Consider the following 21,627-nt stretch of genomic DNA (forward strand, 5'->3'; position numbering starts at 1 on the left):
TTTTTAAAGCTGTTTCCTGTACTTAAAGTATCTCTTTTGAATAATCTCAGTCAGTATGAGATGCACACTTGACTGCCAAGAGGTGCCCATCAGGAACACAGCACTCTTCCTGGGTGGAGTTCACACTTGGCTTGTACCAGGCAGATGGCAGAACGTGGCCCAATCTCATCTCCAAGACTGGAGAGAGATGGCATATGCAAAACAGCTAACTCTACTTAGAGGAGAAAGAGAGAGGATGGAATAGTGAATACTCAGGAATAAGAGAGGATCCTCAGTTCAACTCTGAGAAGACACTAAAAAAAATTTTTTTTTATTAAAGAGAGAGAACCAAGGAGGAAGAGGAAGGGGAGTTGGAAGAGGAGGAGTTAGGAGGTGGAGGAGGAAGAGAAGGTAACAGAGGAGGAGGAAGAGGAGGAGGAGGAGGGAACCAGAGCTTCACTCTGGCACATTATACCAGGTTTTGAACTTGGGACTTCATGCTCCTTAGTCTAATGCTTTAGCCACTATACCATCTTCTGGACTACCAGAGCAGGTAGTTTTTTTTATTATTATTTCTTTATTGGGGAATTAATGTTTTACATTCAACCGTAAATACAATCGTTTGTACATGTATAACATTCCCCAGTTTCCCATATAACAATACAACCCCCACTAGGTCCTCTGTCATCCTTCTTGGATCTGTATTCTCCTCACCCACCCACCCCCACCCCAGAGTCTTTTACTTTGGTGTGATATGCCAATTCCATTTCATGTTCTACTTGTGTGTTGTTGTTTTTTTCTTCTGATCTTGTTTTTCAACTTCTTCCTGAGAGTGAGATCATCCCATATTCATCCTTCTGATTCTGACTTATTTCACTTAACATGAATTTTTCAAGGTCCATCCAAGATTGGCTGAAAATAGTGAAGTCACCATTTTTTACAGCTGAGTAGTATTCCATTGTGTCAGAGCAGGCAGTTTTGTTGTGTTTGCTTTGTTTCCTTTTGTTTCCCACCCCCTGTAATCTGGCCAACACCACCCTGATTTCTCATGGGAGATTACCACTTCCCCGGTTCTCAGTCATGTGGTATGGATACCATGAACCCCATCTCAGTTCCAGGGATAGATCTTGATTGACTTAAGTCTCAGTGTCCCAACCTTTGGACACAGTGATTGACTGAAAATAGGAAGTTAAGTCAATAAGGTGTAAGGAAATATGTGTTTGCATTTCTGGGAAAGAAAAGTGCTCTTTCTTGGGAAGAATACACAACTAAGGAAAGATGTAGCTTCTGAGTTTCTTGGCAGCCATTCTGAGATCATGAAGGTTAGTATACCTGAGATTAAAAGCAAGACTGAGGAAGACTAGAAGCCCACAGAGAACATCTAGGCTCTGAGCACAGTGACAGTCTATATCCAGCTCCACCTGAAGCTAGTCCCATCTCTGAACTGCCCAGCTAAATAAGCCAATATGTCACCTTTATTTTTTAAAGCTACTTTAAGCTATTAGCAACATTAAGTTGTCCTACTGGGACTATGGTATGGCTTACCTGGTAGAACATATGTCTTACCATGTATAAGCACCCAGGTCTGAGTCTCTCTGGGCACCATATAGGAGCATTGTGCCCGACACCAGAGGAAGTGTCGTGAATGGTGGAGTGGCGCTGTGGTATCTCTCCTCTTTCTGTGTCTCTCCCTCCCTGTCTACATCTGAAATTAAAAGAAAAGTAAAATGCCCTTCAGAAGCATGTGTGAGGTCCCAGTGTGTATGTGGTGGGGGGATTTGTCCAACTAACTCAAACTCCCAATAATCAATGCTATAACAAATGCAGATCTTTCTATGAGAGAAAACCTAGCTGTTACTGTGGCGTGTTATTATCATATATGTTTAGAGAATAAAGCAGGAGAATGAGAAGCTGGGAAGGAGGGAGTGTGGTATTCCTAGAAAGGAAATAAGAGCTCCAGCTGAAGACTGCTCTTTCATCAGTGCCACCCTGTACAAACTGGAGACAGAAGAGAAGTTTGTCTCCGGCTGCTCCCCCCCCCCCAATTTCTTCTCTATAAAATAAGGCTATTCAGCTTAAGTTGATTGAGCTCTGTGTTCCATCTAACATCAGTGTTCTGTACATCTTTGCTACTCAGAAAGAGGGAACCAGGTGGTGACGCACCTGGCTGAGTGCACATGTTACTCAGAGCAGAGGCTTTCAGATTCTTACACCTGAACTTAGTTTCCGCCAGTATCAACTGAGGACCCTTAAGCACAGTAATTAACCTCTCTGAGCCACTGTTTTCTCTGCTTAAGATGAAGGCATGACCAAGTTACAGATGCTACTATGATTGCATCCTGACCTCCTTGGCCAGATGACCTCACCAACATGTCCTGGAACCTCACCTCCCCAGAGTACTACTATACAAGGGAAAGATAGAAACAAGCTGGGGGTATGGATCGACCTGCCAACATCCATGTCCAGTAGAGAAGTAATCATAGAAACCATAACTCCTTCCTTCTGACCCCCCAAAATAACTTTGATCCTTACACCCACAGGGGGGAAAAGTAGGGGAAGATGACCTGAAGGCTCTGGACTCCAGCTCCACTGGGACCTGAAATGTTTGTCACCAGGAATCTTTGTTTTTGTATCATCACTGAAAAGAAAGCGGGAAAACATCAGAGAAAGTCAGGCACTGTTTCTCTTATCTGAGAGAGAAGAGGAAAAAGAAGGGCACTCAGAAGCAGTAATAGGTGTAGGCATGACTTAGAAAGGAAGTGAAGGCAGGGCCATAGAAAATATGGGGAAAATACAGATATAGATAAAGATAATGATATAGATGGATAGATATAAAGTCAGTTCATATCTGTGACTTTAGGAGAGCTATTGCAGTTTTTACTGGAGGGGGATGAGGACACAAAATTTTGGTGATGGGAATGATGTGGAATTACACCCCTATTATCTTAAAAATTTTGTAAATCACTAATACAATTTTAAAAAAAAAATGAAAATAAATAAATCAAATGGAGGCATGGACTAGGACTTTCATGCAGTGATTTCTGCAGGGAGTAAATGAAATACCATCTATCAGGGCATGTGCTCTGTGCTCTCCACATGCCTGCTCTTCTTGCCCTGCCCTCCACACCTTATGTAGCATCCTCACGAATGTGGAGCAAGCAGTCTGCAACCTCCCTGTAGCAAGACTGGCTCTGATTTTTGTAAATACAGCTTTACTGCAACACAACAGTACATTTTCATCTACATGTGATCTATGGCTACTTTCTAACAAAAGGAGGAGAGTTGAGTAGCTGGGACAGAAACGGAATGGCCCAGAAACACTCAACTGTTTCCTTTTGGCCTTTGACAGAATAAACTTGCTGAATGTTGATATAGGACATAAGATCTCGAATTAATTTAAGGGATTTCATTTGTTAATCAGCAGGAATGGAGCATCTTGGGAAGGCACAAAGATATTTTCTTTTTAAAAAAATTATCTTTATTGGGCGTCTGGGCAGTGGTGCAGCGGGTTAAGCACACACTACGCAAGTGCAAAGACCATTGTAAGGATCCAGGTTTGAGACCCCGGCTTCCCACCTGTAGGGGGTGTGGTTTCACAGGTGGTGAAGAAGGTCTGCATGTGTCTTTCTTTCCCCCTCTCTCTTTCCCTCCTCTCTCTGTCCTATCCAACAACAACAGCAGCAATAACAACAACAATAAACAGGGCAACAAAAGGGAAAAATAGCCTTCAGGAGCATTGGATTCGTAGTGCAGGCACCGAGTTCCAGCAATAACTAGAAGCAAAAAAAAAATTATCTTTATTTATTTGATAGAGACAGCCAGATATCAAGAGAGAAGGGCGAGATAGAAAGGAAGAGAGACAGAGAGACACCTGTAGCCCTGCTATACCAATCCTGAGACTTTCCCCCTGCAGGTGGGGACTGCAAGCTTGAATCTGGGTCTTGCATATTATAACACGTGCGCTCAATCGTGCACTACCACACAGCTCCCCAAGAATTTTCTTTTTTCTTTCTTTTTTCCAGATTTATTTTTTCAAGCCATTTTTATTTGTGATTACAATGGTTAAGAAGATTGTAAGATTACAGATTATAGTTCCACATAACACCCACCATCACAATTCTATGCCCCCAGCCTCCCAACAATAACTACCATAGTTCTCACAGTCTAATATGCTGTTTCTTAACAGTTTTGGTTCTAACTTCTTTGTTTATTTTTGCAAGTCCATATGTTTTAGTTCTCTAGATTCCACATATGAGCAAAACCATCCAGTTGTTGTCTTTCATCTCTCTATTTATTTTGCTAAGCATAATCATCTCCAGTTCCATCCACTTTAATCCCAATATCTTTTTTGCAGAGTAGTATTCCATGTAATATACATTTTCCATAATTTCATTATCCAGTCATCTGTCAGTGGATATTTAGGCTGATTCCTCTCCACAAAGGAATTTTTTAATGCCCCTTGGGATTTTTTTTAACTGACTTTAAGGACATAGTTACCTTCATTCTGAAGGTAACTGACAGTTTCAGAGGAGAGTATCCCACCACAGGAAAAAACAAACAAAAACTCCCAGTGAGTTATTTGAAGCTTGTCCAGAATTCAAACTTTTTCCAGCACTTGAAAAAAGAGGTCAAAAGGAAAATGTTGTCTCTGTAGGCAACACACACACGCACACACACACACACACACACCTTCAGAAAAATGGTCAAAAATTTTTTCAAGTAAAAAAAAGTAAATGTTGCAATAGGTGTTTTGCTCTGTTCTGATACAAAGAAGAAATGATGTCATAGGTGTCTGGTTGTTTTCTGATGCAAAGAAGAAACTTCCCCATTGGGGCAGCATTTGCAGAGGGCATCTGTCTGGAAGAGATTATCCATGCTGTGGCCACAGTTCTTGTTAATCTTAGGAGGCCTGGCCCCAGCACTGACCTTTTGGAACTGTACTTTCTGCCTCCCAGCAGGATTTCTGACCCACAACACGAGGGATGTATGGTTTTCTTTGTACATGTAACTAAGCAAGTGGCTTGAGGCACAGATTTGTTTGTTACTTTTCTATTACTTGAATTCACAATGGCTTTCAGATTAAGAGCAGTTTTAATCTTTCTGAGCTGTGCTTTAGTCTCTGTAGAAGATCTCATCGCCAATAACCTGGCCTCTTCCGCAGATAACACAGGGTACACAAGCCACTGACCAATGTGCTAGGCTTTCTTAGCAAATCACACCTTGTTGGGGGAGGTCAGCGGCTTTGGGGCCTTGGTGCTGTGTAGCAAAACACCTCTAGGCAGTTTTTCCCTCTGTGATTTTTTGAGTTCTTGCTCTGTGAGAGAAGTTCATCTGTGCATATCACATTTTCCTCCCAGAACTCAGAGCTGGAGTTCCCTGGCTCCCTGCCTCCCCACCCCCACTCCCAAGGAAGAAGTATCTTTTATTTTAATTTTTTTTAAAGGAAAATTTCTTCCCTTGCCTTTTTTTTCTGCTTTCTTTTTTTTTTATTTCTTTTTTATTTAAGAAAGGATTAATTAACAAAACCATAGGGTAGGAGGGGTACAATTCCACACAATTCCCACCACCCAATCTCCATTTCCCACCCCCTCCCCAGATAGCTTTCCCATTCTCTATTCCTCTGGGAGCATGGACCCAGGGTCATTGTGGGTTGCAGAAAGTAGAAGGTCTGGCTTCTGTAATTGCTTCCTGGCTGAACATGGGCGTTGACTGGTCGGTCCATACTCCCAGTCTGCCTTTCTCTTTCCCTAGTACGGTGGGTCTCTGGGGAAGCGTCCCCTTGCCTTTTAAAAAAATTTTATTCATTTATTTTCCCTTTTGTTGCCCTTGTTGTTTTTATTGTTTTTTAAATATTTACTTATTCCCTTTTATTGCTCTTGTTTTATTGTTGTTATTGATGTCGTCGTTGTTGGATAGGACAGAGAGAAATGGAGAGAGGAGGGGAAGACTGAGAGGGGGCGAGAAAGATAGACACCTGCAGACCTGCTTCACCGTTTGTGAAGCAACTCCTCTGCAGGTGGGGAGCCAGGGGCTTGAACCCGTATCCTTACGCTGGCCCTTGCGCTTCGCACCACCTGCACTTAACCCTGTGCACTACTGACCGACTCCCTGTTTTTATTGTTGTTGTACTTATTATTGTTGGCATCGTTGTTAGATAGGACAGAGAGAAATGGAGAAAGGAGGGGAAGACAGAGAGGGGGAGAGAAAGATAGACACCTACAGACCTGCTTCACCGCCTGTGAAGTGGTTCCCCTGCAGGTGGGGAGCTAGGGGCTCGAACCGGGATCCTTATGCCGGTCCTTGCGCTTCACGCCACGTGCGCTTAACCCGCTGCTCTACCGCCCAAGTCCCAAGAAGTACCTTTTATTAAGTTGCTCTTTCTCCTTTACTCCTTTCCTCTTTCTCTTCAATATATATAGAGAGCGATGCTTAAAACTGCTTTGGTCTCTTCATGTGCCAACCCTTTTATTTTAATATGTTATTTATTGGAGATAGAGACAGAAATCAAGAAGGAAGGGGAAGATAGAGAAGGAGAAGTTTTCCCCTTACAGGTGGGGACAGGGGCTTGAATCCAGCTCCTTTTGCGTTGTAACGTGTGCTTTCAAACCTTATTACAATCTAATGAAGTTGGTAATATCATGATCCTTATTTTACAAAGGAGACCCAAGTTGACAACTGACTTGTCCAAGTCAACATAGCTAGTAAGTGGCAGGGTGATAGTTAAACTCAGATTCTCTGACCTATAGCCACTGTGCTTTTACATACACACACACACACACACACACACACACACACACACACACACACACACACACACATCCTGATCCACACATATCTGGATCCAGTCAGAAACAAGGCATTACCTGGGCTTGCAGAATTATTGAATTGCCTCTCTGAATTTCATCATTATTTTTCCTGGGTTCTTCACCATGTGCATGGCAGTCCACATTTATCTGATGGCATATCCTTTAGGACCAGCATAGCCTGCATTGCCTAATCTTAGCTCCTCTAGCATACAGGCAGGGCTGCTTTAATTCTTCAGTTACTATTTGTTGCCTCCTGTGCTCAGAGGCTGTTTATTTCCCTTGGTGTGAGTCCTCTGTCAATGGCATCAGAGTGGCTTGCTGGTGTGAACTGGGACCACTCACCACCAGGCCTGACCTGCGAACTCAGGAGAAAATGGGGGACAGTAGGGAATAAAATTCTCACTTTTCTAGACTAGAAGCTCAGTGCTCAAAGGTGGAGAGGCTTGTAAACCTTGCCATCAAATCTGGAAGGAGTGTCAAATCATTTACTCTAACTTCCCCATTTTACAGATGAGGAAACTGATGGCTAAAGGTATGATATGGTTTCCCCAAGAGACCTGCAGCAACACCACAAATCCAGCCCCCATTTCTCATTTCATGTAGCCGTGAGCATCAAGTGAGGATGAGTGTTTAGGCTTCCTTTTTTAAAAAAATATATTTACTTATTTATTCCCTGTTTGTTACCCTTGTTGTTTTATTGTTGTGGTTATTGATGTCCTCGTTGTTGGATAGGACAGAGAAATGGAGAGAGATGGAGAAGATAGAGAGGGGGAGAGAAAGATAGACACCTGCAGACCCGCTTCACCGCTTGTAAAGTGACTCCCCTGGTCCTTGTGCTTGGCGCCACATGCGCTTAACCCGCTGTGCTACTGCCCAGCTCCCCAGCTGACTTTCTTTAAAACAGTCTTTGTCGGGGGTTGGGCACACGTGACACGAAGGCAAGGACCAGCATAAGGATCTTTCTCTCCCCCTCTCTATCTTCCGCTCCTCTCTCCATTTCTCTCTGTCCTATCCAACAACGAGACATCAATAATAACTACAACAACAATAAAAACAAGGGCAACAAAAGGAATATATATATATATATACATACATACATATATATATATATATACAGTCTTTGTCATGAATGTTACTTTAATGCAGGGCAAAGATTGACATCTCTCTTTCACTTTCAGTCATAGGATACCAAAGCCTGATGACTCATGGTTCCAAGTGATGAGAAACACATGAAATGATTTTAAGTATTACCCACTTTTTAAATTTTAAGAGCAATGCATTTATATTAGTGTGTACTAGAGAAATATGTAAGTAGATATCAAAGTTGTTAATGTTTATTATGCTTATGTGTGACTCTTGAGAAGGGACTTGGTGACTAAAAATATACTAGCAAACATAACATGGATGAATTGTTAATGGAGGAGGATAAAAAACATACTGTGTAGATGACTAAAATGTGAGAATCACTGTTGTAAAGAGTATCAACCAATTTAGGAGGAGAAGCTTAACCCAGAGGCTTGCCTGATATGAAAACACATACTCTCGGCCTCATTAATTACCAGGAAAAATGCAAAATAAACTAGAATGAGATATAGTTTGCACCTTCAGATGAGTAAATATTATAAAGTTTCTTCTCACTTCAGCAACACATATACTAAATTTAGACCAACACAGAGGCTTGGCAAAATCCTTGGGCACAAATGACAAGCAAATTAATGACAGAGCTCTTAAGGCTGCTGTGTGAGTGATCAGATTGGTGTTATTGCAAACAGGGCCTCTTTCTTGAGGAAAGAAAAAAGAAATTGAGGAAGTGAGGTCTTTGAAATTAAGTAAAAATTCAGTCACCTCAGAGAGTAGAAAAGTCAGCATATGATTATGGTATAGTGTAAATAAGAATAGTTCCTAGGTTCTTTCCCACTGGAAAGACCTATAAATAATGACCAGTCCAGTAAAACAAACACTGTTAATCCCTTGATTTATCTCTTCAAGTGCCATTTCCCACTAATTGGAAACAGGGCTCTTTACAGAAATGGCTGGTTTTATATCCAGGATAAGGAAATATAAAGACAAAACCAAAATATAAACATCTTACCAAACAAAAAAAGCATCAGAACTATCAAGGACCACTAGAGTGATGTCAAAAATCTCAGAAGTCAGCGTGAAGAGGCTCCCAGTGGCCTAAGACAGGGCAATTTGAACATCAATAAAAGAATAACTACAGTAGAACAATATGCATATATTTAAATCCCCTGAATTTTTCACTACATTAAAAACAATTTCAAACAATAAGAGAACCTACCTCATTGGTTAGCTTTCAGTGACACTATTGAATAACCTAGGGCTTTTTTTTTTTCTTTTAAAGGAAATAAAGGTGAAGAATCAAATATTCACCAAGTGTTTGTATATGAACTCTACCAAATAGCATATAAAAGGAAGTTTCTCAGGACTGAGTGGTCGTACACCTCATTGCAATAAAAGGCTCAAGTCACACTCCCAGATCTCAAATTGCACTATAGGGCCATTGTCATCAAAATGCTTGGTACTGGAACATGAATAGACACACTGACCAGTGGAATAGAATTGAGAGTCCAGAAGTAAGCCTCCATACCTATGGACATCTAATCTTTGACAAAGGTGCCCAAAATATTAAATAGGGAAGCAGAGTTTCTTCAATAAATGGTGTTGGAAAAAAATGGGTTGAATCATGCAGAAGAATGAAACTGAACCACTATATTTCACCAAACACAAAAGTAAATTCCAAGTGGATCAAGGACTTGGATGTTAGACCACAAACTATCAGATACTTAGAGGAAAATATTGGCAGAACTCTTTTCCATATAAATTTTAAAGACATCTTCAATGAAATGAATCCAATTACAAAGAAGACTAAGGCAAGTTTAAACCAATGGGACTACATCAAATTAAAAAGCTTCTGCACGGGGGCCAGGCGGCAGCGCAGCAGGTTAAGCATTGGTGATGCAAAGCACAATGATTGGCGTCAGGATCCCAGTTTGAGCCCCCAGCTCCCCACCTGAAGGGGAGTCACTTCACAGGCGGTGAAGCAGGTCTGCAGGTGTCTATCTTTCTCTCCCCATCTCTGTCTTCCCCTCCTCTCTCCATTTCTCTCTGTCCTATCCAACAACGACGACAACAATAATAGCTACAACAATAAAACAACAAAGGCAACAAAAGGAATAAATAAATAAATATTTTTTAAAAAGCTTCTGCACAGCATAAGAAACCAACACCCAAATCAAGAGACCCCTCACAGAATGGGAGAAGATCTTCACATGCCATACATCAGACAAGAGGCTAATAATCAAAATAAATAAAGAGCTTGCCAAACTCAACAACAAGAAAACAAATAACCCTATTCAAAAAATGGGCAGAGGACATGGACAGAATGTTCACCACAGAAGAAATCCAAAAGGCTGAGAAACATATGAAAAATGCTCCAAGTCATTCGTTGCTTGTCAGAGAAATGCAAATAAAGACAACAATGAGATATCACTTCACTCCTGTAAGAATGTCATACATCAGAAAAGGTAACAGCAGCAAATGCTGGAGAGGTTGCAGTGTCAATGGAACCCTCCTTCACTGCTGGTGGGAATGTCAATTGGTCCAACCTCTGTGGAGAACAGTCTGGAGAATTCTCAGAAAGCTAGAAATGGACCTACCCTATGATCCTGCAATTCCTCTCCTGGGGATATATCCTAAGGAACCCAACACACCCATCCAAAAAGATTTGTGTTTATCTATGTTCATAGCAGCACAGTTTTTTTTTTCAGAGAATAGAAAAAAATTTTTTTTTTGCTAAAAGTTTGGAAAGTTATAACCAAATAGTGCATTTATTAAAAGAGTAAATCACCCCCCAATAAATTAGGTATCAGCAGTTGTGTCATTAAGAGAGCTAGATATTGTTTTTAATAACTTTGATTAATTAATTTTAAGGGGATAGATAGAGCATACAAAGACAAGAGGCTAGAGTTGGCCATCAGTGTAGTTGACCTAACCTTGCTTAATATCTGTGAAATAAAAATGCCTGGACCCTACATAAGTCTGGAGTGCAGCAAATGAAATGGGATGAGTTAACTCTCCTGACAACATAGTGTGTCAAAAACAACTAAAAACTCAAATCACCAAGGTCTAGGATATCATACATCTCTAAAGAGCCGTGAAATAACACATAGATGAGAAACTAATATGATTGGATTATCATATGGAAATGTAATCAGTACTGTACATATGTTTGCACATTCCAGCTGATACATTTGATTTAGGCTTTTCTTCTTTCCATGGGGTCCTTGCCAGTTTTTCTTTATATATATATAAAATGGTTTAGGATTTTTGGGGGCTGGGAGGTAGTGCAGCCGGTTAAGCGCACATGGTTCAAAGTGTAAGGACCAGAGCAAGAATGCCGGGCTCCCCACCTAAGCAGCACAATTTGTAATAGCCAAAACCTGGAAGCAACCCAAGTGTCCAACAACAGATGAGTGGCTGAGCAAGTTGTGGTATATATACACAATGGAATACTACTCAGCTATTAAAAATGGTGACTTCACCGCTTTCGGCTGATCTTGGACCGACCTTGAAAAAATAATGTTAAGTAAAGTAATTCAGAAACAGAAGGATGAATATGGAATGATCTCACTCTCAGGTAGAAGTTGAAAAGCAAGATCAGAAGAGAAAACACAAGTAGAACCTGAACTGGATTGCACCAAAGTAAAAGACTCTGGGGTGGGTGGGGGGGAGAGTACAAGTCCAAAAAAGATGACAGAGAACCTAGTGGGGATTGTATTGTTATGTGGGAAACTGAGAAATGTTATGCATGTGCAAACTATTATAGTTACTGTCAAATGTAAAACATTAATACCCCAATAAAGAAATTTAAAAAATAAAATGCTTTATGATCAAAACACTACAAAAAATGGGACTAGATGGAAAATTCCTGAAGATAGTGGAGTCTATATATAGCAAATCTACAGCCAACATCATACTCAATGGTGAAAAACTGGAAGCATTTCCACTCAGATCAGGTACTAGACAGGGATGCCCACTATCACCATTACTATTCAACATAGTGTTGGAAGTTCTTGCCATAGCAATCAGGCAGGAGCAAGGAATTCAAGGGATACAGATTGGAAGAGAAGAAGTCAAACTCTCCTTATTTGCAGATGACATGATAGTATACATGGAAAAACCTAAGGAATCCAGCAAGAAGCTTTTGGAAATCATCAGGCAATACAGTAAGGTGTCAGGCTACAAATTATCATTCAAAAGTCAGTGGCATTCCTCTATGCAAACACTAAGTTAGAAGAAATTGAAATCCAGAAATCAATTCCTTTTACTATAGCAACAAAAACAATAAAATATCTAGGAGTAAATCTAACCAAAGAAATGAAAGACTTGTATACTGAAAATTATGAGTCACTACTCAAATAAATTGAAAAAGACACAAAGAAGTGGAAAGATATTCCATGTTCATGGGTTGGAAGAATTTACATCATCAAAATGAATATACTACCCAGAGCCATCTACAAATTTAATGCTATCCCCATCAAGATCCCAAGCACATTTTTTAGGAGAATAGAACAAATGCTACAAATGTTTATCTGGAACCAGAAAAGACCTAGAATTGCCAAAACAATCTTGAGAAAAAAGAACAGAACCGGAGGCATCACACTCCCAGATTTCAAACTGTATTATAGGGTCATTGTCATCAAAACTGCTTGGTACTAGAACATGAATAGACACATTGACCAGTGGAATAGAATTGAGAGCCCAGAAATGAGGCCTCACACCTATGAACATCTAATCTTTGACAAAGGTGCCCAGACTATTAAATGGGGAAAGCAGAGTCTCTTCAACAAATGGTGTTGAAAAAAATGGGTTGAAACATGCAGAAGAATGAAACTGAATCACTGTATTTCACCAAATACAAAAGTAAATTCCAAGTGGATCAAGGACTTGGATGTTAGACCAGAAACTATCAGATACTTAGAGGAAAATATTGGCAGAACTCTTTTCCGCATAAATTTTAAAGACATCTTCAATGAAACAAATCCAATTACAAAGAAGACTAAGGCAAGCATAAACCTATGGGACTACATCAAATTAAAAAGCTTCTTCACAGCAAAAGAAACCACTACCCAAACCAAGAGACCCCTCACAGAATGGGAGAAGATCTTTACATGCCATACATCAGATAAGAGTTTAATAACCAACATATATAAAGAGCTTGCCAGACTCAACAACAAGACAACAAATAACCCCATCCAAAAATGGGGGGAGGACTTGGACAGAATATTCACCACAGAAGAGATCCAAAAGGCCGAGAAACACATGAAAAAATGCTCCAAGTCTCTGATTGTCAGAGAAATGCAAATAAAGACAACAATGAGATATCACTTCACTCCTGTGAGAATGTCATACATCAGAAAAGGTAACAGCAGCAAATGCTGGAGAGGGTGTGGGGTCAAAGGAACCCTCCTGCACTGCTGGTGGGAATGTCAATTGGTCCAACCTCTGTGGAGAACAGTCTGGAGAACTCTCAGAAGGCTAGAAATGGACCTACCCTATGACCCTGAAATTCCTCTCCTGGTGATATATCCTAAAGAACCCAACGCATCCATCCAAAAAGATCTGTGTACACATATGTTCTTGGCAGCACAATTTGTAATAGCCAAAACCTGGAAGCAATCCAGGTGTCCAACAACAGATGAGTGGCTGAGCAAGTTGTGGTATATATTCACAATGGAATACTACTCAGCTGTAAAAAATGGTGACTTCACCGTTTTCAGCCGATCTTGGATGGACCTTGAAAAATTCATGTTAAGTGAAATAAGTCAGAAACAGGAGGATGAATATGGGATGATCTCACTCTCAGGCAGAAGTTGAAAAACAAGATCAGAAACAAAAACACAAGTAGAACCTGAAATGTAATTGGCATATCACACCAAAGTAAAAGACTCTGGGGTGGGAGTGGGTGGGTGGGGAGAATACAGGTCCATGAAGGATGATAAATGACATAGTGTGGGGGTTGTATTGTTAAATGGGAAACTGGGGAATGTTATGCATGTACAAACTATTGTATTTATTGTTGAATCTAAAACATTAATTCCCCAATAAAGAAATTAAAAAATAAAATAAAAATAAAAAAATAAAATAAAATGCTCAAGAACCTGGATTCAAACAACAAGGGCAAGAAAAATGGAAAAAATGGCCTCCAGGAGCAGTGGGTTCCTGGTGCAGGCATCAAACCCCAGGGATGACCCTGGAGGCAAAAAAAAAAAAAAAGGAAAGAAAGAACCCTGGATTCAGCAAACCCTTTCCCCTGTTCCCACCTGAAGAGAGGATGTTGCAGGAGCAATGAAATAGTGTTGTAGGTGTCTTTCTTTTCCCCCCTCTTTACCTCCCCCATCTCTCTTAATTTTTTTCTGACCCTATCCAAAATAAACAAATACAAATATATTTTTTAAAAAGAGAGGAAGTTTCTCTCTTAGATATTTCACAGGTACTAAATGAAGAAAGGATGGTAACATGACAACATTTGCAATAATCAATGATGGCTTCTATATGGTAGAAAGATACATGAGTAGACATGATGGCATGGTGTTGGAAGAGTCCAAAAATACTATATTCTTAAAATAAATAATAACACATGACTGTTGGTAAGGAAAACAAAAATAAAACTTTTAAAAGAAAAAGATAAAACCAGAGCCCAGTGGAAGAAATGGATATATAAATCTCAAATATTTAATTTATTTATTTATGAAAAAGATAGGAGAAAGAGAAACACACACACTCTGGTGCATGTGCTGCTGGGGACTGAACTTGGGACCTCATGCCTAAGAATCCAATGCTTTATCCACTGCACCACCTCCCAGACCACATGACTCTCAAATCTTTTCCCCCTTATCCTCATTATCTTTCTCAATTACATAGTTTCCCTCTATTGTCTACATATTTGACTTCAGGTTGTCACATAAAAGAAAAAAGTGATTAGGTGGTTTCTTCCAATAGATATTCAAACTACAGTAAATGCCCATATATATTCAAGCCATAGTAAATACCAATAGATATCCAGACTATAATTCCTTTCCCACTACTAATGTTAGCAGGTGTAAATTAAGGTCTCTTTCTTAAGACTAAAGTTTTTATCTTAGCAATATGGATATTTGCTAGTATCCCTCTCCTCATCACCAGGTGAAAGTGTGTCTTCTGTGGGAAGAACGCAACTTAACGTAGAGAGCAGTCTCACCCCCTCTCCCAGTTAAATTTGATTAATATTGTAGATGTAACTACCAATTCACAGGGGGACATGTGAAAAGATCATGCTGTTATGTTCAGCAAATTAGAGACTGTGGTAAACTCTGTAATACAGTCCATTTAATTTCTTCAACAAACCAACTACAAAGACAAATGAAAATGAGCCTAGGGTAGGGAGAAGAAATGGAAAGGGAACCTGTAAAAAAAAAATGTCTAAAGATATATACTGTAATAATCTATGGACTTTTTTGAATCCTGATTCAAACAAACAATAATGGGAAGGGGCCTGATTAGTGGCACACCTGGTTGAGTGCTCACATTACAGTGCACAAGGACCCAGGTTCAAGCTCTCAGCTCCCCACCCCCACCCCATCCCCTAATGCAGGGGAAAAGCTTTCCAAATGGTGAAGCAGGGCTGCAGGAGTCTCTCTCTCTCCATCTCTCTCTCTCTCTCTCTCTAGCGTGTACAGGCTCGCTCTCGCTCTGTCTCCCTCTTCCCTCTCAACTTCTGTCTCTATCCAAAATAAATTAATAAAACAAAAATATTTTTAAATGATGGCATATTTGGAAAATTGAAGATTGATATTTGATAATAATAATAATATAATCTCGTTAATTTATTGAGTTGTCATTATGGTAACAGCCTTTTAAATTTTATTTATTATAAATATATACTGAAATAACATAGATGATATGTTTTATATCTGGGATTCACGTCAAAGAACTCTACTGGGGTAGTCTGTAGTAGCTAATTCTAGCAAGGATCATGATGAAGATCAGGAGTAAACATAACCAAAGGGGCAAAATGCTGCACACTAAAATTATAAAATATTGTTGAAATGGAGAAAGGGCTGGGAAGGCAGCATAATGGTTAGCAAAAAGAGCTTAATGTTTGAGATGCTGAGGTCTCCATGTCAATCCCCAGTAGCACCATAAGCCAGAATTGAGCAGTTCTCTGGTCTCTATGTAACTCTCCTACTGTATCTCTTTCTCACAAAATTAATTAATCAGCTCATTAATTTAAAGAAGACATAATAAGTGGAATGGAATCCATATTTGTTAAGTGAAAGGTTTACATTGTTAAAAATATTCACATTGAAGGCCAGGTGGTGCTCACCACATTAAGCACATACATTACTATGCATGAGGACCCAGGTTCATTCATGTACTTATTTATTTGTTTTCCCTTTTGTTGCCCTTGTTGTTTTATTGTTGTAGTTATTATTGTTGTTGTTATTGATGTCATCGTTGTTAGATTAGACAGAGAAATGGAGAGAGATGGGGAAGACAGAGAGGGGGAGAGAAAGATAGACACCTGCAGACCTGCTTTTTACCGCCTGTGTAGTGACTCCACTGCAGGTGGGGAGCCGGGGGCTCAAACTGGGATCCTTACACCGAGGACCCAGGTTCGAACCTGACTCTCCTCCACCTGCAGTGGAGAGCTTCACAAGCGATTAAGCAATTGCAGATTCTTCTCTTTCTCTCTCCTATATCTTCCCCACCCTCTCAATTTCTATCTGTCCTATCAAATAAAAGAAAATAAAAAGAAAGGTAGAAAGAAAGAAAGAAAGAAAGAAAGAAAGAAAGAAAGAAGTGGAGAAAGAAAAAGAGAGGGGGACAGAAAGGAGGGGAGAGAGAAAATAAAAGCGGGGGGGGGGGGACAGCCACCAGGAATAGTATATTCATCATGCAGGCATTAAGCCCCAGCGATAACCCTGGTGGCAATAATAATAAAAAAATGTTCATACTACATGATAACCACATTTAGAGCAGTCCTTATTTATTTGCTACCTTCTTACTGCTAGGGCTCAGTGCCAGCACTATTAATCTACCACTTCTGGCAGCCATTTTTTCCCCCTTTCGTTCTTTATTAAATAGGTAGGACAGATAGAAACTGAGAGGAGAGAGGCAGATAGAGAGGGAAAAACAAAGAGAAGTACCTGTACACCTACTTTACCACTTAATGAAGCTTCCCTCTTGCAGGTAGGAAGTGGGTCAAATCTAGGTCCCTGCTCATGGTAACATGTGTGCTCAACCAGGTATGCCACTTCCTGGCCTCTTAAAATACTCCTTATAAAAAAAATTCAATGGCATTCTGTTTTTTTTTTTACAGAAGTAGAATAAATCCTAAAAATTCAATGGAATTTCAAAAAGAATTTAAATCTCCAAAACAGTCTTGAAAAGAAGAACAAAACTGGAGGTCATACTGATTTTACTGATTTCAAAACATATTACCAAACTATAATAATAAAAAAAAATGTAGTTTTGACAGAAACAAAACTAGTAGAGTAGAATACAGTCCAAAAATAAACCCTTATATACATGGTCAAATGAACTTTAGCAAGAATTCTAAGAACACACACAAAGAAGAAGAATAGTCTCTTTAAAAAAATGATGGTGAGAGAACCAGGTGGTAGACACCTGGTTAAGTGCAAACCAGGAGTCCAAATGTACAAATGCACATCCTGGTCCCCACTGCATGGGGGAAACTTCAGGAGCAATAAAGTAGTGCTTCAGCTTCAGGTGTCTCTCTCCCTCTCTCTCTCCTTCCCCTCTCAATTTCTCTATCTCGATCAAAAAGGGAAAAAAGTGAGAAGACAAGAAACACACAAAGAGGAAGAGGAAAAATGAGTAGTAGTAGTTTGATTTCAGAACACATACAAATTGTAATTAACTCAAAATAGATTTAAGATTTATCGTAAGATCTAAAATTATCAAGTTCCTACTAGAAAACATAAGGTTTAGCTTGTTGATACTGGATTTGTTGATTATTCTTTAGATATAGTACCAAACGCACAGTTAGTAGAATCAAGAATAGACAAATGGACTACAACAAACTTAAAAAAGTATGTGCATCAGGGGAAATATTAATAAAGAGGAAATGGAGTTGGTGTATTGCACCAAAGTAAAAGACTTTGGGGTGGGTGGGTGGGGGAAGAGTACAGGTCAAAAAAAATTAATAAAGAAAAAAAGCAACCTACAGAATGGGAGAAAATAATTATAAATTATGTATCTGATGAGGACTTAGTATTCAGACTATATGAAGAACAGTTGCGATGCAACAACAAAAATAATGACTCTGTTGTAAAATGAGTCAATGACCTAAATGGACATTCTACAAAGGTCATATGTATACACAGAGGGTAAAGCAACATATGAAAGATGTTCAACATCACCAATCATTAGAAGAATGTCAATCAAAAACACAGTTAGATACCATCTCACACCCCTTAGGATGATTACTATATAAAAATCAGAAAATTACAAATATCAATAAGGGTATAGAAAAAGTGAAAACCTTTGTGCCCTTCTGTGGGAATGTAACATGGTGCAACCAGTATGGAAAACACTGTGCAGTCAATATACAAAAGAAAAAAAAAGTCAATATATAAGTCTCATATAATTCAACAGCCTTACTGTTAGATAGTCCAGAAGAATTGAAAGCAGATATCTTTTAATATCAGAGATATTCATACATTCATGTTTATTACAATGTTATTTACAAAAGCCAAAAGGAGGAAATAGCCCAAATGCCCAATGGCATGAATGAATAAAGAAAATGTGATATATGCATACAGTGTATTGTTGTTCTACATTACAAAACAAAAATAAACAAAAAGCCCTAGAGAGACTTTTCATATGCTACAATAGTAATGAAACCTGAGGGCACTGGTCACACAAAGACAATTACCATATAATTCTACTTATGAGATATATAGAGTAGTCAAAATCATAGAAACAGAAAGCAGACTGGCGGCTGCCAGTGGCTGGCTAAGGGGGAAATGCAGAATTATATTTGCTGATTATAGAGTTTCAGTTTTGCAAGAGGAAAGTGTTCTGTTGTTACGCAACAGTGTGACTACAGTTAACATTCCTTGACACTTAAAAATGGCTAAGAGGCTACATTTTTGTTTGTTTTCATCTTGTGGATTGAACCAAAATCTCATGCATGCGAAGCATGTGTTCATCTGAGCTTCATTTCTAGACCCTGAGAATTCTCACAACAACTCTATAAAGGAGGTATTCCTGTCTCCATTTCAGAAAGAAAGAGAATGCAAGCACAATCAGAGAAGTGGTTTTTTTTTTATATGTCACAATTGAAAAAAAAATAAGATACTGGTTTACATCTACCCTTAAGAATAAAACTTCCTGATCATAGGATTAAGCAGATTTTTTTTTTAGTTATGCCACCAAAAGCACAAACAACCAATAAATAAATAAACTGGATTCCATCAAAATATAAAATTCCTGTGCCTCAAAGATAATTAAGATGTGCAAAGACAGAGCCAGCAAAATAGCCCTCCCAGATAGTGCACTGCTTTGCCCTGTGTGCATCAAGGGGGAAAGCAGGGACTCATAGAAGGACTTAAGGGAGTAAGTCGGTGGTGAGGTAATCCCAGGAAGCAGGACTTCAGAAGAGGGAGGATATAGTCCAAAAGGGAGAGTTATGGGTTGGTTACCACTGTGAACAACCAGAACTCATTCCTATTGGAGACCACTGAGTAACCATGTAGAGGAAGCCTAAGAAACGTTTTCCAAAGATGGGAGTTTTTATTAACCAACTGACCATGGCATCCCCCTGGAGATGGTGACACCCCTCTATAGAAGCTCCCATCTTCTGTGAGTCTTTGATACAAGTCTAGGGCAAAAAAATGTAGAGAGCAGTCAGGGCAGGTATTTGAGATGAAACTTCAGAAGCCCGGAAGAACTCTCCTTTGAAGCTGCAACAGAATCAGAGATGAGCCAAAGGGAAATGGCATGGGACACAAAAAGCATCTGCTCATAGAGTGACTCAGATGGGGGCAGATGGCTGAATGGGAGCAGCAAGTGGAAGAAATTCAGGAGGTTAGATAAATAGGTAGGGATCAGAGGATCCATTGTGAAAGAGATGATATACCAGGATACACAATTTAAACATTGATTTGGCCCTGGCAAATAATATGCCAATAATTATTTTTGAATTAATAAATGTTAATGACAGATGCACCTGGACTAAGCCCTTGCAAAGCTAGTGAGCTGTGGAATCCAGAGAACTAGCTGAGTGGCCTCTAACCTCTCTGATTGTGCTTGCGTTCTGTTCTCTCTCTCTGAAATGGGGACAGCAGTACCTTTATAGAGTTGTTGTGAGGAGTTAGATGAGATCAAAGATCTATGGAAACTAGAAGAGTGGACTCAATAAATGTCAACCCTTCTTCCCCTGCCCCTGTGGTGACCCAAAGTCAAGTAATAAAACTGAACTATCCACCAGCTAGAAACAATGAAAGTTGCTCCTGGGATCTGTTTACAGAAGATGAATGCTTGCATTTCTAGCTATATTGGTCCTGGTGGAGGAAATTAGTGGTATTGGTAACAACCTCACAGGACTGAAAAGGAACCATATGGCTGCTTTAATTAAAGACAGACTTGAAACTATCCTCCCAGGAAACTTAGGAATTCAGAAATTGATGCTTATAGTCACTTGCAGCTTTTTCCCCCTCTTTGTGCACTTAAATATATATCTTGAAACATCTTCCAATCAATATTCTGGTGACTGGGGTCATCTATCCCTGCTGTGCTGCATTTATCTCCTCTTCTGAAATTTTAACAGTCTGAGATGCTTGTGGTCACTGCTTGTCTGGCTGAAAGCAATGGGAGCTGTTCAGCCCTTCCCAGAGGACAAAGGAGATTGGGGCAGTTTCTAGGGAGAGAGAGAGAGAGAGAGAGAGAGAGAGACAGAGACAGAGATCTTTTCCAAAGAAGAAGTTAATGAATTAATGTAGGAGAAACTGCGGGTTGAGGAACTAGGTAAAATACTGGGAAATCATGCAAACTAGAAAATACTGAATGAATTTTTTAATATTTATTTATTCCCTTTTGTTGCCATTGTTCTTTTGTTGTTGTAGTTAGTGATGTCATTGTTGTTGGATAGGACAGAGAAATGGAGAGAGGAGGGGAAGACAGAGAAAGACAGACACCTGCAGACCTGCTTCACCACTTGTGAAGCAACTCCCCTGCAGGTGGGGAGCTGAGGGCTTGAACCGGGATCCTTACGCCGGTCCTTGCACTTTGCGCCATGTGCACTTAACCCACGGTGCTACCGCTAGACTCGCTGAAAGAATTTTAAAATATATCCATTCCTCTATAGCACAAAGACAAACATTGTCATAATGTATACCACTGGCACATCAGATACAAAAAAGAAAAAAAAATGTAGGAAAGAGAAGAAAGAAGGGATATTGAGGGAATGAGTAAACACAGATTTTTGTCAGGGAAGGTCATTCCAGGGCTGAGAAAGCTTCTGTGGGAAACACATCTGCTCCAGGACTGGAGTGAGTCACAAATGGAAAAGTCAATCAGAAAACACATGATGGGGAGTCGCTCATCTGTCTGTACATTCAGCCCACTGGTTTACTTTCTCACTCATTTAATAGCTAGCCTTGAGTGATGAGTTCAAGGGGTTGAAAAGAGGGAAGAATGTGGCCTGTTCAAGAGAGAGGTGAGGTAGGAGGGCTAGAGTTTAGCTCCAGTTCCCAAGAGGAAAGGCGTAGGTGGCCAGGAAGAATTCCAGTTGCCAGTTACTTTTGTCTCTTAGGCT

Source organism: Erinaceus europaeus, chromosome 12 (assembly GCF_950295315.1).
Source record: "Erinaceus europaeus chromosome 12, mEriEur2.1, whole genome shotgun sequence".
NCBI classification, from domain to species: domain Eukaryota; kingdom Metazoa; phylum Chordata; class Mammalia; order Eulipotyphla; family Erinaceidae; genus Erinaceus; species Erinaceus europaeus.